This window comes from Tamandua tetradactyla, chromosome 1, assembly GCF_023851605.1.
Source record: "Tamandua tetradactyla isolate mTamTet1 chromosome 1, mTamTet1.pri, whole genome shotgun sequence".
NCBI lineage: Eukaryota > Metazoa > Chordata > Mammalia > Pilosa > Myrmecophagidae > Tamandua > Tamandua tetradactyla.
This window is the reverse complement of record NC_135327.1, coordinates 217,454,442-217,470,327: the sequence shown is the minus strand read 5'-3', so window position 1 is coordinate 217,470,327 and position 15,886 is coordinate 217,454,442. Positions and strand designations below refer to the sequence as shown.

Below are 15,886 nucleotides of genomic sequence, written 5' to 3'. Positions count from 1 at the left end.
CCAAGGCCACATGCTTAAAGCTTGGGCTTCAGAGGACAGTGGAAGATTTTCCACCTTCTTTTCACTTTCTATAGTACAGACAGAGCACAGTATCCCACCAAATAAACCCACAGTGGAGGACTTGTCTCACATAGGCATGGGGGTTGGATGCTGAACAGCCGAAAAAAAATAAAAAAAAAAACAAAAACCAAAACAATCACCCAACAAATTTCCCATGGGGGCAGGACTAGCTTCAGTCTCTCCCACCCAGTCACAGGGTCAAGGTATCCTTGTGATAATTTTTTCTTGTGTCTCTCTAAACTTAGCTGAGAATTCACCATCCCCCCAACCTGCTAAGTCATAATAGAGGTCTCCATAGATTTCCAACTGGTGGGTGGAAACAGTGCTAAGAGCAGGGGTTTTACGTAAGAGAAAGTAAGGTTTGTCTGCTTGCCCTGATCCTTTTCAATCATGCTTCCAGTAATTTCCACCAAATGATCTTAGCTTCCCCCCTTGTAAAATGGGAGAAAGTTGCCCACCTGGTAGGTTGTTATAAAGATTACAAGAGGTAATACATACAAAGCCCTAGGAACAGTCCTTGGCTCAGAGCTTACCCTTGATCTTAGCAGGTATTTCCAATGCCACGAATCTCCACTGGGTTCCAAACCAAGTCTGGAATATCCTTACACAGGCTTTCTCTGGACCGTGTGACCACTTCCTTAGACATGTACGCTAAAAATGGCTGACTGTCTTGCATATGTAACCACAGTCATTGACATTGCCCAGTAACGCCAGAATCCTGTGAATGTACTCCCTCACCGTGCTACCCAAATTAATCCTTGTCGAATACCTGGATCTGACCTACTTGCAGCAACTACATCAGAGTGGGGTTCCATGTTCCGTATTTTATACATTTTGGCTAAATTGTATTTGAAATGAAAATTGAAAATGTCAGCAGTTTATAAAACAGAAACACTTTTTTATTGGTCCACCAATACTAGAAAAGCTCTCATCTTTGGGTTAAATATTAATATGGATTTGTGGTTTGGGGAGGACGGTCATTGGATGCCTTGGCTGCTCTCTGCTTTGAGGATCCACGCAGGGGGGAAGCTTAAGCTTGTGGCTGAATGAGATGTGTAATTGTGGTACCAGAAGAGAAGAAAATCAAGAAATCATCCAGCCACAGGGGGTGCCCATTGAGCCAGTGAGTGAAGGGCAGAGGCCACTAAAAAGCCAAGATATGGCTTTATAACAATACCCCAGGCTTTTATCAATGACTCCAGGGCTATTTCCAGCAGCTTCTTCCTGTTGATAAGTGCTTGTGACTTCGTTCATGTAAAGAAAATGGAGCCTGACATACAGTGCATTTTTTCCAACTTCCTTTCCAGGGCACCAGAGACTGCCTCCAGGACAAAGCTGCAACTCGGAGCTGGCAGGACCATCCAAGAGGGATCAGTCTGACATGTCTGTGGGAGGCGAGTCCAGGTGCAAAGGGCACAAGGAGACCCAGATGTGAGTGAAAGATATTGTAATGGGGGTATGGGAGTCACAACAGGTGGGACCACCTGAGTCTTCAGAGCCCCACAACAAGGAGGTACCATGCGGGGCTCAGGGTGGGTTGCTGAGATGTCTGACTGCCTCCGGATCAAAGAAGGCCAGGCTTTATAAGGCAGGTTTTGTCCCCTGGCAATTTGTCATTCTCCCATCTTGACTTGGAAATCTGCCTACTTGAAGAACTAAACTGTAATCAAACCAAAGAACAAGGAGAAACCTAATGCTTTCTTTTAAAATTGGCTGGTCTCGGTTTTAAGAACTTCAGGAGCTTCATGTGAGCACGTCCAGATGGCATAAGAACCATAATGGCAACGTGAAGTAGGACCCTGGAGCTGCACTCCTGGAGGGGCCCTAAGCTTGTTCTATTCAACCTCATTCCCACAGAAAATACCACGACCCCACTCCCCTTGTGGGGAGTGACTCAAGGGCACAGGTGTGACTCAAGGGCAGGCTTTGGTCAGCAGCCTCCTTGAAGCTCGATAAAGAGCTAAAACATGGTCCATTAACCTTAAAAACCCAGACATTGAGGGGCGTAGATGCTTCAGAACTGCCTGACAGGTCTTATCAAATGCACCCCGATCCTCTCGTCACCTCGCCTCTCCCCACCCCACCACCACCACGGAGCCTTGCCATGGCACGGGGCACTTGCTAAAGGAGGGGACCTTACTCCACAGGTTTGATGGGGCATAAAACAGATGCAAACACTGCTTTAATGGGTTTCATTTCTGACTTCCTCGTTCCCTGACCTGTGTCTATCTGCCCATCGCTTCTTCAAATGAAACATTTAGACATCTGCTCACCAGGACACCTGGTGAGTACCAGACAGGTACACATAAAGCTCTTTGAGTTCTTAAACCCTGGCCACATCCAGAATAGCCTTCCATTTTCCTCTTACCATTTGTTCATATATTTGTGCAGCAGCTGCCATACAGACTATTTGATCTGTGATTCAGATCAACAAGAGGCTCTCTCAGTTTGGGATTTGATTTTTCATGTAAAATTTTGGAAGAGGGCAATCAACCAGAATTACAAATTTTGGAAGAGGGCAGTCAACCAGGGACCATTGTTCAAGTTTAGATCCCCAAAGTATAAAATCTGGATATGTTAAAACTGCATCGGGCACCCACCCCTGCCTTTCAGGATGCCAGGTCCTGTGCTGAGAACAGAACAGGCAAGTCTGTGACCATGGACTGGCTGTGCAAACTGCAAGTTCCTATACCTCACTACACTCAGTTTCTGTCATCTAAAACCATGGTGCCTACCTTGCAAGGTTGTTAGGCAGATTCAAGGAGTTCTGGGGCTCCTTGAGGAGAGGCTCGGTCCATCCTGGCTGGGAAGGTGAGAAAGTAAATGCTACCATTCCTTGCTAGTGCTACCACCTCCAAGATCTTTGAGTTACAAAGCCAAAGAGGAGTGGGATAAAGGGGATGCTTTCCTCAAGACTGGGAAGGCCCATGCATTGCAGGCTTAACTTGAAACCCTGCCCTGTCCCTGAACAAGTGTATGCCAGAGACTTTACAACAAATGCTGATATTTTTAAGGGCTCTGCACAACTCTGAATTTCCTATGGACATTGCTGAACCCCAGAGCCTCCTCCTCACTTACGTGCTGACATTTTCCCTTAAGACGTTGAGCCCACTTGCCGAGCAGACCAGCAAGTAATCAACAAGGATTCTTTCAGGAACCTGTGTTTATTAATGCACCTTCATCTTCAGTTCAGAATGTTTTTAATCTTGTAAATCAGTAACCGACTGAGGTGATTGCTGCTGATTTTAAATACTTCGTGTTGTTTTTAATGGGCTTTGCAGAGCTGGGATCTGATGAGCGTACATGCAATAAAAACACATCCTCCTATCATTTTTTTTTTCCTTAAACACATTTTCCTTGTACGATCTGGCAAAAAGACAGATACTTATAGAGTAAGTTCTTTTGCTGTTTATATTTCTCCTGGCAAAGCTCCAAAGAGCATTTAGCAGCGTATTAATCAGCCAAAATGTGAACTGAACGGACCACTGCATTTTCCTACTGCACCTGAGAACTCCAGCTGAATGCTCAGCAACTCTCATTGAGCCAGAACTCTATTTTCAGTATATATTGAATTCATGGATTGCATATTATCACCTTCAGCTTCCAGGTGAAGGCTGAAATTTCTAGCAGGACCTCCCAGCCCTAGGAATGTGGCAAACAGGGGGCCATGCTGCCCCTTTAAACATCACGAAAAAAAAAATTCTCCCTTACTCATATTCGATCTTAGAAATGTCCATCAGAATTGTCAATAGGTTTTTTGATTAGTTTATCAATGAGGATGCCACAGGGTGATGAGTTTTTTCTCATTGGGGATGAATTCTGAACAAGGGTTAAATTCTAAACAAGTTAAACATGAATGAAACTCAGCCTCTAAGCTTTAAAAAAAGAAATGTAAAAAATGGAATAAAAGATCAAAATGGATTTTGGGTATTGTGTACCAGAAAATCCAAAAAGTCCATTTATCTTCCTTTATTAGATTTTATGCAGGTCTAGAAAATATCATCAATTTAAAATAATCTGGCAGCTTTTCTCATTGTCGGAGGACGCTGTGCTTTTCAGCCTTCTGAGGAAAAGCTTCTGCTCGCCTTGCCTGTTCTTGGAGACTCTTGATGTGATAAGCCAAATGTGAAAGTTGCCAGATCTCAATTACACAAAAGGCAGGGAAGGCTGATGGCAGAGGCACTGGGAGCTGAAGCAATTGCTTCAAGGAATAGGAAGTCAACAGCTTTGCCTGCACACAAGTCCTTGTCTAGCACAGTGTATGAAATGCCCAGCTCTGGTAAACAGAATTTGAAAAGGATCATCCACCTTTTGGCAGTCTTGAGATATTAGAAAATTTAAACCTCTGAACATGAGCATTTTTAAAACTGGCTCCCCTTCCTCTGCTGGCGAATTATGACATATGTACATGCATATATATGTGTATGCACACACATATGCACACATGCATTTTGTTTATATATATGTGTGTGAATATATATATAAATGGAATTTGCATGCAAATAAGGCTATGCAATGGAGGCCTGTTTGGTTTACAAACTGCCCCCAAACTTTTGAGCATAATATTTCCTTAAAGATATGTCTTGCATACAAGAAGGGCCGATATACTTGTCTCTGACTTTGTTTTATTCTCAGAAATCTGAGAAGTTTATTCCCTGGAGCCTATTTATAATGATGCTTCAGGTTCAGCTGTGTGTCCCCTTTGGCTTTCCTCCTGAAGCAGAGAAGCATTTGCACAGAGCACACCAGGTGTTACTTTCATATTCTCAGACATACCAGAATACATTAACACAAATACTAAATCAAAACATGGCAAAATTAACGATCATTGCCAGGGTATCTAGACCAAACTCCTTGTTACTGCACAGGACTTGTGCGTCTTGTATTTCATTTTGCATTGTCCAGATGATTTGACATTAGATACTGGTATTAATGGACATTTTAACCATTGATTGATGTTCACATAAATTATAGACCAAAATGCATCTCGCTTAGTCAGTATCATGTCATCTATTTCCTTTGGCTCGTTAGATAATGACATATCCAAAGACTGGATATGGGGGCTTCATTTTGCTGGCCTGGACCCAAAGAAAAGTCACTTTCCTGGCTTGAGCCCCAATGTCAACCATGACAGCCATTTGTCATTCCCATTTCTTTTTTATTCTACTATCTGGAAGCCGATCCACCACTGGAACCTGATAAAACTCTTGTAAAACATTAAAGAAAAGGACATATGTGGATGTAGCCTTCCTACAGATGTCAAAATGCTCAAGAAAAGGGGATTCCTGGGCATTCCACACACGTTTCTAATTATATTCAAATTACCCAAGTGTTAAACCTGAACAGTCACCTCAGAGACAGAACTTCAATCCCATGCAGCTAAAGCAAAATCTTTTATTATCTGTCACCTTTCCATCCTTTCCTTAGCTGTGGTATTCTTTCATTAGGCACTGAACGCCAGTTGTTTCAATATAAAAATATCATCTTTTGAATTATACTTTCTGAATTCAGGCAAGGAACCTATTAGTGTCCTAGGGCTGCTGTAACAAAGCACCACCAACTACGTGGCTTAAAATAACAGAAATTTATTGTCTCACAGTGCTGGAGGCTATAAGTCCTAAATCAAGGTTATCAGCAGGACCGTGCTCCCTCTGAAATCCCTAAGGGAGACTCCTTCCTTGCTTCTTTTAGCTTCTTCTGGTGGTTTCCCGGCAAACCTTGGAGTTCCTTGACTTACAGCTGTAGCATTTCAGTCTCTGGCTCCATCATCACAGTGCAGTTTCTCCTATTGTCTGTCTCTCTGTCTATTTCTCTTTTCTCATAAGTACACTGTTGTATGGGATGAGGGCCCATCCTAATCTGCTTTGGCCTCATTTTAGCTAGTCATATCTTCAAAGACCCTATTTCCAAAAAGGGTCATAGTCACAGGACCAGGGATCAGGGCTTGAGTATATCTTTTGTAAGGAATATAATTTAGCCCATAATAATTACCAAGCAAAAAGGAACATATACTTTTCTAAAATCTATAGGTTAGGAAGGCAAAGTTACTCTACGGCACCTCAGCTCATCCAGCTTACAAATACCATAGAGGTGAACATAGTTGGTTCTCATGATGATAGGAATACAAAGTAGTGGATCTCATTCAAATTTCTCAGTTATTGAGCATTTTTCTTTCCCTAGAAAAGGATAGCCAGCTTTTCTCCTACAATGGCAATTGAGGAGTGAGGAAGATTCTATTTATCCATTGGAAAAATACTAGGATGGGATTTGACCTACAGAATCCTTGGGAGACCCCAGGAACACCTCTCTACCGAAGATAAACCCAAACTGCATTCCTGAGAAAGTTCTTGAAAGGACAGTAGTATGTACTGAATAATAGATGAGCAAAGGAAACTGAGAATTCCCAAAAGAAAGCAGAAAAAAAATTATTTACCAACAGGGGAGATAGATATTGCTAAAATTATTGAGTTAAAACTTTTCCCCTAGTTTACAACCTAAGTTGAAGGGAGATATCAAAAACAGATGGTAGTTTCCCAAATGGGAATGGAAGAAACTCTGGGCAAAAAGAATAACAAATGTTCTGTTCTGACAGCCAGTCAAGGACTCAATATCTTAGGAGATTAGGCCATTTTAATGCCCCATAGGTCTGTCTCTAAGTTCTAAAGTAAAAGGCAGATAAAAAGAAAATAATTAACCTATATAAGTTTTAACTTGTAACTATTAACTTGAGAAAAGTTTTGTTGGTCTGAATAGTGGGACAATTAGGGGGTATTGGATTGATTACTTTTAGGTCAGTCAGTAGTGCTACCTCAATCTCCCAAGTTCTATTTCTCCAGAGCAACAGAGATAACATTCCGTTTTCCTGATTACTCAACTAATGTTCTGTTTTGTTTTTTTTTCCTACTGAAACTTGCTGCCTACACTATTCAATATTTAGAGCTTCAAAACCTAGCCAATATGGCATGAGTTAAAACAGATTTCACCAATCAGTAAGTTAACATATATGAATTGCAGGCATCCTAGGTCAGAACGATTTTAGTTACACAAAATAAAGACCCAATTAAAGTGGCTTAAACAATTGTGGAAATGCACTATCTCACCTAAGGAGTCTGTAGATGAGGTGGTCCCAGGACTGGTGAGTTAGTAGCTCAATGATGTTGACAAAGCGCCAGAGTCTTTCTCTTTCCCACTCCATCATCATCAGAGAGCTAGCTTGTGCTCCTGACCTGGATCCCCTCCTAATGCCACAATGGCTACTGCAGATCCAGGCATCACACATTTATTTTCTAGGAGCAAGGACAACTGTTCCAAAAGCATGGTTCATGCCTGGTCTTAACCAATCTCTGGCAACAAAAGCAGGATTAACTAAGATTGACTTAGACTGATTACAGTGCACCTGAACCAGCATGGGGCCCTGGTCTTTTCTGAAGCACATGACGACAATAGCTGACAAAGCCCAGGTTGTGTTGGCATAGAAGCAGAGGTAGTAACTGACTGGTAGGCAATCAACAAAGTCTAGTACTCCACTACTCTAACAAGCAGAGATGTTTACCACACAAGACCCACAAAATTCTTGCTTTCAATCAGTTTGCTTTCCCACTGAGGGAGGAGAGTATAGGTGGCCAACTTAGTGGGAGAGATGAGCTTAGTTATAGTGCCAAACAGCCTCAACAATGTAAAGTAATATGATATATGTTATCTCCTTGTGGGTGGGTTTTAGTATTACTAGGATGTGCATATTATCAGTAGAATTGATGCGGCAATTGTGAGTGATAAAGATTTTAAACATGGGAACATAATGAAGATATAGAATAGGAACAGGTCAATCTCCATGTCATTTCTGAATATTTACTGCATGCAACGCATTGTGGAGGACTCTCATAACATATAGAACACGACCCAAAAACATCAGGGTAGTTGGGTGATGGTGCATGCATCATAAACATGGAGGTACAAATGAGAGATGGGAAGAGGGTGAGAGATGATGGGATCACTGCAATACATTTTGCAAGTTTGTATTTTGACAATAATTAGAAGCAAAGACTATATAGAGAGTAATTTTTTTTCTTTTTTTGCAGAAATTGAGCTAAGTAGGGAGGCAACAAAATTAAAACTGGAGGGTTCTACAGTAAGAGAGTAAGTTTGAAGATAATCCCACTGGATGCTATTGACTAATGAATCTAGGAAAGCTGATTAAATAAAAGAAAATGTTTTGTGTTCATCAAGCAAGATTCAACTTGGAGGTGACTACTGGATTTAAAAATACTGATGACAATAATAATAATAGCTAACACTTACATAGCCCTTACCAGGTACAAGGCACTATTCTAATAACTTTCTTTACATATGTAAAGTTTCTATTTTTATCCTTAATTTACAGATTAAGGGGGGTTAAGTAATTTGTCACACAAGCCAGACAATGACAGAATCGGGATTCACACCTGAGTTGGTGCTGTCAACCATCAGATTAGGAGGAAAACAAGCCCTGAAGGAACATGAGTATTAGAGAAAAAAGAAAGTACACCTGGGACATGTGGGGAGGAAAGTATCTTAGTTACACAGAGGATTTAGGAGTCTAAGAGAGGTTACGGAGAGGTCCTGGGATGACTCAGTTTTCACATGACTGGGAGGAAGATACCATGAGATGGTCACTGGTCACTGCTGGAGTTCCTAGGTGAGGATGAAGAGAGCATGAACATGTCAATGGGTCATCAGGCCTTAAGGGAGTTCTCTTTTATGGAGACTTAACAGAATAACTAAAATAATCGTATAAAAGGAACCTCTCATTAAATGGCTTCCAGAGTCACCTGATACAAACAACAGGACATGTTGGGGGATTCCACAGCAGGCAGAAGAGCAAGACTTGGCCTTCCTTATTTTAACCATCATTCAGTTGCCATAAACCTACTCTTTTGCCATCATCTCTCATTTTCTGTGGTTATCATCACCTCCTCTGTATCATAAAATTATCTCAACAGCATTCTCATGGCTTCTCTGCAGCTCTTCTGCTCATATGAGTCAGGGTACATCAACCATCACAGCTGCTGAAAGGCATAAAGAGAACTGAATTTTTTCCAAAGGTCCTTTGGCCTAATCTATTTAGAGATGTGCATCACGTAAAGAATCCTGGATTTGGCTCCAGAGACCTGGAGTACAAACTCTCAGGGTGACTTCTGATGAAACATGGATTCTTTTTATGACTCAGTTTTTCCAACTGTAAAATGACAGTAAGCAGACCCTGACTTCCACAAAGGGTCTTAAGAATATAATGAGAACCAAACCAAATAAAATGGATTACCACATTTGAAAGGGACAAATTACCGTACAAGGGCAAGGAGTTATTGTTACTTTACTCATGTTGCTTCCACTACACAAGTGTAAGAAAATCCCAGTACCTGCAACAGGGATCCTGGCCCTGCTCCTTGGCTCACCACCGCAAGACAATTCAGGAAGAAGAACTGCAGAGAAGAGGCAAACTGGCTGAGTTTCCTTTAGGCTGTCCCACCTCCTCCATCCTCTAGCACAGGCATTGCAACAGATTATCCTCAACGGGTCCCATTTTGACTGGTTCTAGAACTGGGGAACAGATGACCACTACAGGTATCTGTCCACATAAATTAATATGCTGGAAGATATTGAGCTTTTAGATGGAAAGAGGAGGTTTTAGTTGTTGTCTTGGTTGACTTGTACAGGGTTATCTGAGAACAGAATGGCATGGTATCTATTCCAGGCTCATCTTCACAATTGGCTTTGAGCCTCTTGGCATTAAGAGGTCAAAGGCGTAAGTTGAAGAAGGGCTTTCTTTGCATTTTCACCCAGAACCCATGACTGCTGGTACTTCACACCCCAGAAACGTAAGCATCCCTGGAAATCAGCACCGTGAGCACAGGCAACATCTCAGTACTGAGACTCCTTCAAGCTCGTTCATGGCCAGAAGATCTAGACAAAGAGGAGATGAAGGGGCAGGTGTAAGTCCTAACTGGCAGCGTATGTGAATACCCCAAGGTTTAAGGGATAAGTGGGGGGGGGGTATTTATTTGACTTATTTGTCTCTACAAGCTGGTGAGGCATAGCATCCAGGTCAAATGCACACTGCGAGAAGATTACAGTTTATGAAGAATGGCGGGGATGGAGGATGGGGAATTGCTGCTCAGTGGGCACAGAGCTTCTGTTTGGGGTGATGAAACCATTTCAGTGATGGATGGTGGTGATAGTAGAGTGACCCTGTGAATGGAATCAACACCACTGAACTGTACTCTTGGCAGTGGTTAAAATGGGAACTTTTGTGTTGTGTGTATGTTACCACAATCAAAAGTTATAAGATAAAATTTAAAAATGCTCATGAGGTCAGATATGAGGGAACACATTAGGGGAAGGGGATGAGGAGAAGCAAACAAGAGGAATTTCCGGAGGAGAGTGGAGATCAGCTCCCCAGCAGAGGTAGACTGGCCTTACAGAAGTTGAAAGAGATGGGCTTGAGGTGGAATCTCCTGGCCCCACACATCCTAGGACAGGATGCCATGCAGTTGGCAATCGAGGCACAATAGACTAAGGGAATCAGCTCATTCAAAAGTCAAGCAAGGAATGTGGGCTCCAAGAGTCTCTTTACCCACTTTACACATGGGTGGTAGAATCAGAAATCCTGATCTGTTTTAATCTGGGCCTTTTTACTCTATCAGAGTAGTCAGTTCTTTCTAATTAACTACTGGTTAGGACAGAACTGGTGTGCCCACAGTTGTGATGGAGTGCAGGTTGTAGGGAAGCCTCTGAACTTCATGAATGCTTTAATGACGGCACAGGTTTCACCTGTTCAGATGAGCACCACCTGAGAACAGCTCATGGGCACATGAAAGGGGCAGGATGCCAGGAGCCGGGTAGCCTAGGGGCCAGGGATGGGGCCTCAGTTATGCGACTTGTGCCACAGGCTCAGCAATCTCCCCAAGCAAGGCTCTGTTGCCAAAGGAGACAGCCTGAGTATGCAAAGCCTTCATTATAATCCAGTGCACCAGCCAACAGGGGCAGGTGGGAGGCATGTTTGGAAGCCAGCCTTGGGAAAAGCCAAGGAGAATAAGCATCCACCTCCAGCTTGCTAGTTAATCTTAGAGAGGCAGGCAGGGAGGCTGGGCCCTCAATGAAGCTCATAATTTCTAAAGAGAAGAATCTCCATTAAAGATCTCATACTCAGAATCTCTGAATGAGATTTATTTCAAGAACACATTTTCTCCCAGCCCTGAAATAAGTGTGAACTGAACTGTGAAAAACAAACCTTGACCATATTGTTGTCACTCCCAATTCACAGCAACAATCTTCACTTTTGAATTATCACTCTCTATTTTTTTCTCTTTTTGCCTTGAAGGATTTGGAGATTTAAAAAATTCTATCTAGACAAGAGGACTCAAAAGATTTCCATTTTTGAAATCTCGATCATTCTTATGCCAGCCTGCAGATCTATAATACAATCTATGCTCCAGTCGAGGCTGCTCACTGGGACGTGCCTAATGAGAGGGAGCTTTCCCCTGGGCTTCTAGAAAGGTCTCTGCAACGTAACTGTGCCCTCCATAATGAGAGAGAACTACCTGGGGAATTCCAGTCCTTAGCAAACCTCAAGTACAAACCAAGCTTGTTCTTTTCCATCATGTTCTAAGTCAATCTGAATGCATTACAAACCACAGAGTTGCAAATTGTATTTGATTATTCATAACCATAAAATAAATGGAATAATGTAGGACTTGTGATTTTTTTTTTCTTTCGGCAGATAAGGCAAGGAAAAGAAAATTCCCTGGCGGGGATAAATGATGAATGTATGATGAATTCATGACATTCATGCATTCCCAATCACTTTTCTTGAAGGGGTTGAGACCAGTTTCCTGGGTACAATACCTACAGTTTTCCAGAACTTTCAAGTTTTCTAGCCCTGAGCTCTTTCAAAAACCACTGGAGTTCAGAAAAATACATAAATTTTGAAGGCGAACACGTATTTCTTTTCTCTGGGCAACTCATCTTCTGATGGCAAAGGCCACAAAATAACATCCTTTCACCTGCTTCTAATTTGGTATAAAGGCAAAAATAATATGCCTAGGTTTTTACCTCTAAAATCATCCTATAAGAATACTCTGAGATGAAAGGGAGCTGTGGGTTGCTATCTGCCATTGGCTTATCATGATTAAAGGTAGGGTACCTATGTGACCTGGGCTAGCCACATCAAAGGCTTCATTAGGCCAGCAGGTGCAGGGCCGTGTGTCTGGCGATCATACTGCTCTGAAGTTAATATGCTTTCATTTGATTAAAGTCTGGATTCCTAACAAAATAGCAATATAGAGATGGAGCTGCTGTTCTCTGTGCGTCTTCCCTCTGGACACCTCTCTTCTTTGTGAAGCCTCTGATATACCCACATAACCTCACCCCTTATCCTCAACAGTGACCATGGCCCAAGTTTGTTGTGTCTCAACTACCTGATTGGCACTTTGCCAAATCCTTCCTGCGTGTTATCTCATTTAAGCTGCACATTGAAACTGTGATGGGGTTTACAGATAAGGAAGTTTTCTAATGTTCCATGGCAAAGTAGGGGTCGCCCAGGGTCTCCAGGCACAGATGGATGACTGCGGAGCCTTGCCTCATAACCACTCAGCTAGACTACCCCCACCTCCACCCCGTTCAACTCCCTTCAGTGAAGGGAAAAATACTCAAATCAGATTGACCTACAAGTTCTGGTAATCCAAGACCCCCTTATTGGAGAGGAAACTCTTTCACTGCCCCGGAAAAGGTACGGTAACCTGCAAAATAGTGGCTGCTATCACTTGAAGCAAAAACTAAGGGGAAAAAATGATTCACTCCTTTCTGTTCCTAAACCTCAAAATCCTCCCAAAGCAGTTGAAATGATCCCAAGCCCTGCCTTACCCCTTCGCAGCATTCATAGTCCTATACTGTTTCCCCCCGAGGATTGCAACTGAGATCCTACACTCTAGCAGAGAGGAAGAAGGAAGCAGTAAATGCGAGAAGCTTCCACCCCCACGGTGCAAAGTCCCTTTTTGTGAACACCTGCGTTTCCACGGGCGGACATAGAAGCTGAAAGTAATTGCCTATAAAGCAGACATTAAGGCTCTGAGCCTGCCAACACTTCCATCTTACATGTGCAAACGGGTTACACATAGGATGCACGGAGCTATTCCATTGAGAGAAATCCGTTCCGTCGGCCAAACAAGTACAGCTCAGCACATCCTTCTCCGCACACCCCCCTCCCCCCGCCAGCAAGGCTAATGGCAATCACTACCCCCATCTCGAGAAGAGAATGTGTTGCAAAGTCAGAACCTCTTTTACACCGAGCATCAAGAGCAGAATAACCGCCAGATCTACCCAAACACCTAAGGAGTCTGAGCTCAAAGAGCAAATTGATGGAAAGTTGCTGCTGAAACAAGTATACTTACACAGAGAACTATTGTGCATGCAGCACTCTGCCTAAGTAGTAGCAAAATGCGATGGTTTTGCCATCAGACATGCACCATTTGTAGCCCATCTGCACCTTAGGCTTTTATGGTATTCACTAAAGTTGGTTCAGGGTAAGCTGTCCACAGTTTAAAGTCTTTTCATATGTTTTATTTTCCAGCGATGAATTAAGATTAGCTTTTGCTAATATGGAATTAATTTGGCAGCTATCAAAACACCCACCTCCTTTCTTCAGACCAATATTTTGGGTGCTAGGAAGATAGACAGGTATATAGAAACTTTGCTGGGACTGTAAGGATGCTGATGTCTCAGAAATTTGGATTTTTTTTTCCTTCTTTTATTGCTAACTTTCAGAAGTAATTAGGGCACTCATTTCTAAGCTAATGCCTTCTAATGGTCACTTAATTCTGGACAAACTGCAGAGTAGAATGCTTTGAAACTAGAATTAATTGTTTAAAAAACATTATTGGTATTAGTCTGGTAAATGTAGGGAGAAGAAAAGATCTTTTACTGAGACATTAAAAATAATGAAGTTCCCTTACAGTCTTCAGCCCTCATATATTTTGTGGCCTTTTTTTTTCTCCCGGAAAATAATCAGCCAAAGGAATGAAGCAGTACAAAAGAACTTTACACCTGTTTATGGGAGTTCAGTGATGTTTCCTGCTATTCTATCAGATCAGTCAGGCAGAGAAAGGGAAAATGTATAGCCAGGATGGGCCATGCTGCAATTATTTTTCTCTCTCATTTCAACAAATATCCATCCAATCATGACCGTGCACAGAGTTTTCAAGAAAGCTAATAAGAAATACTAAGGAAAATGCTTTAGTGTCTAAAGCTCATAGTCTATTGATGGCCACAGAAATAGCCAAAAACACTAAAGGAAACGTCATAATAGAATTACAGACAGGATCCGATAAGAGTCAAGGAAGTAGGTTTGGAAAAGCTGGGAAGGCTTCAAAACCTTTAAGAGTGTGTAGGCTCCCAACCATTGGCTAAGAAAAGAAAGTGAACAACAAGTATAAGGAACTGTTTCAGCAAAGGCACAGAAGTAGAAAAGTTGACTTGGAAAATCAGGATGCATGAAGAGAGAAGAGATAGGGTTCTGGGGTATAGGTTACTTTGTGGCCATGATGTGAAAAATTCTGAATACTGCACAAAGAGTTGGGACACGGGTACAGAGACAATCATGAATGGTTTGTGAGTGAGAAGCTGACATAATCAAAGTGCAAGTTCAAGTTGGTTTTCAGCTCCTTTTCTTCCTATAGGAATGATAATGTAGCTAGAATTGAAGTTTTATGAGGGAACAGGCGGATCTATGGGGAAAAGGTAGAAAGGTAGAGTGGGAAGCATCAATGATACATGTTTTGACTTTGCCATTTTGGTCAGGGCTTATTCTTCTTATCTATTTTTTCATTTCCCACTTATTATTGAGTCTTGGCATTCTCCCCTCTTTAATATCTCTGTGATATTTAAATATCACCTCAAACCTGCATCAGCAGACAAGAATTCTGCCCCAAGAGCTTGTCCCAAATTTTCATCTCCCTGTTGAACATATAAACCACTCATCTTCAAATTCAGCATGGCCAACTTGAGTTTATCTTCCACTGGATGTCTGATCTTCTGCATTAACATTCTGTATTAATATTACCTTCATCCTCCAGACCACCCAGACTAGAACTATAAATGTTATCTTGAACTATGCTTTCTCTCAATCCTTCAATATACAATTCCCATCATATACAAATATGTATATACATTTCTTATTACCTATCCATCCATCCCCTTTATTTCATCATCCTCTGGCATGGCCCTATTTCAGGTCCTGGATGATCAGAATAATCCTCTAATTGATTTCTTTGTCTCCAGATTCTTACCTTACTGCTCCATCCTTTACTTGGCAGCAGACAACAAAGAATAGATCATGGTAGGATCTTCTCCTAACACTTTACTGTTTTCCCATTGACGATGCCATGAGGTCAAACATGATCTAGCCCAAAGCCCCATCTCTCCCTGTTTTCTTGATTGTCCATGCCCCAAACACATAACACCATATCTTGCCTCTGCCTGCATATTTTCCCCAGGTTTGCCTGTTGAAATTCTACTTATTTTTCAACTCCTAGCTCATATCCTACTTCTTCCACAAAATCTTTCATCATCTCCCCATCCCAGATGAATAAATGGATCCTTCTTTTCAGCTCACATGGTTCCTCATGTATCTTATTTCTGTTTGTTATTTTTTATTTTCTATGTACTTGTATTTACTCAATTGTAAATTCCTTGAGAACAAGAGTCATGCTACATTCATCAATGTATTCCCTATTATCTGGCATTGTGTTTTCCAAGTAATGGTCTCTGTGACAATCATTGAGAATTTGATTCATTC

At 41.9% G+C, this 15,886-nt stretch overlaps 1 long non-coding RNA gene across 2 annotated transcripts; it reads left to right on the top strand.

Annotated features, from left to right (window-relative positions):
• Positions 1-6,829: 6,829 nt before the first annotated feature.
• On the top strand, positions 6,830-11,724 carry LOC143688113 (uncharacterized). 2 transcript variants are annotated; one of them, XR_013177837.1, is made up of 4 exons: positions 6,830-7,049; positions 8,139-8,303; positions 9,880-10,028; positions 11,417-11,724. It is a non-coding gene; the product is annotated as an uncharacterized LOC143688113 (long non-coding RNA). The 2 variants fall into 2 exon arrangements; XR_013177836.1 differs by having other exon boundaries at positions 8,139-8,372.
• Positions 11,725-15,886: the final 4,162 nt, after the last annotated feature.